The following is a 1,434-nucleotide window of genomic DNA, read 5'->3' on the forward strand; positions in this document are numbered from 1 at the left end:
AAAAATTTAATTTACATACAAAATAATTTTATGAAAAATTAAGTTTTCAAAAAAAATGAATTTCGGGAAAAATAAAACTCAAACGTATGCTGTATTTTAAGGGATGACCAATTTCCAATTTCCTTTGTCATTAAATAGACAAAAATTAAAATTATTAAGACAATAAAAAATAAAGAAAATTGTAAATGAACTACTATTTTACTATTCAATCATACTACAATGTCAGACGCTTTAACATAATGCCACATAGCTTCATATCATTGAACAGTTTAAAATATAATTAGCCTTTTCATCAAAGCATCTACTGTTACATACACATCTGTCAACCTTTCTGTCATTTTCCTTCTAGCAAAGTAGACTAACTCTTCACTATTTTAAGGGATGACTCTTGTTCATTAAATAAACCAATAAAATGTAAATCTATAAAAAATAATAATAATAATAATAAAGAAAAATGTAAATGAGGTTCCATAACTTTTTTAAAAGTACAAATAAATATCATTCAACATAATTAAATACATATTATGCCTATGTTTGGGAGGAATTTTATACCAAATTTTAATCATTTCCATAATTATTGTACTCGTACCTAGTCGTTTTTTTGAAGAAAAAGGCCACACGTCCAGATAGGCTTAAAAACAGCGGCACGAAGGAGCATATATATATATATATATTTTTTTTTTTTTTTTTTTTTTTTAAAAAAAAAAAAAAAAAAAAAAAATATATATATATATATATATATATATATTTTTTTTTTTTTTTTTTATTTTTAAATTCCTTTCTCACATTGGGGCCCATTTGAAGTTCCATCCATCTTAATCCACCTCACCATGGCCAAACACCTTGTAATTTGAAAATCATCAACTCAATTCGAAGTGACATGCTTTTTCACGTTTTTAATAGAACACTCTATGTAATTCGAACTTTCTTAACATCTTTAGTTAAGATTCCAGTGTGATTATAATTTTTTACCCAAATATTTAGTTATTAATTTTGTTATTAGTTGTGTTAAATGTAAATTAAGATTCTATATTAGAAAGTGATCGTATCACCTTTTAGTTTAAAAAGTTATACACCGTGTTTGATTTTTTAACATGATATTTTCTCTATCTACATGACATATGATTCCATCATAATTGTCGACCTTGACCACCATCACCGACTCGGTCACCGCCACTAGAAAACCAACTAACCAACCACCCCACCCCACCGCATCTCACACCACCTATTTTCACCTACCACCCTTTGCCCATTGTTGCCACAACAACCACTTCTAGACAAGGGCGGACCCAGCCGTTTTGGGTTGTGGGGTCAAAAGTTTAATACATCGTATCTTTTGCTATAGTCGATCATTTCGTACACCATTAAAAAGCGAAAAACTAGGCCATGAATGCTTAGAAATGATATTAAGAATGCAATATTTCGTTTTTCATT

This window comes from Olea europaea, unplaced genomic scaffold (assembly GCF_002742605.1).
Source record: "Olea europaea var. sylvestris unplaced genomic scaffold, O_europaea_v1 scaffold1497, whole genome shotgun sequence".
Classification (NCBI taxonomy): domain Eukaryota; kingdom Viridiplantae; phylum Streptophyta; class Magnoliopsida; order Lamiales; family Oleaceae; genus Olea; species Olea europaea.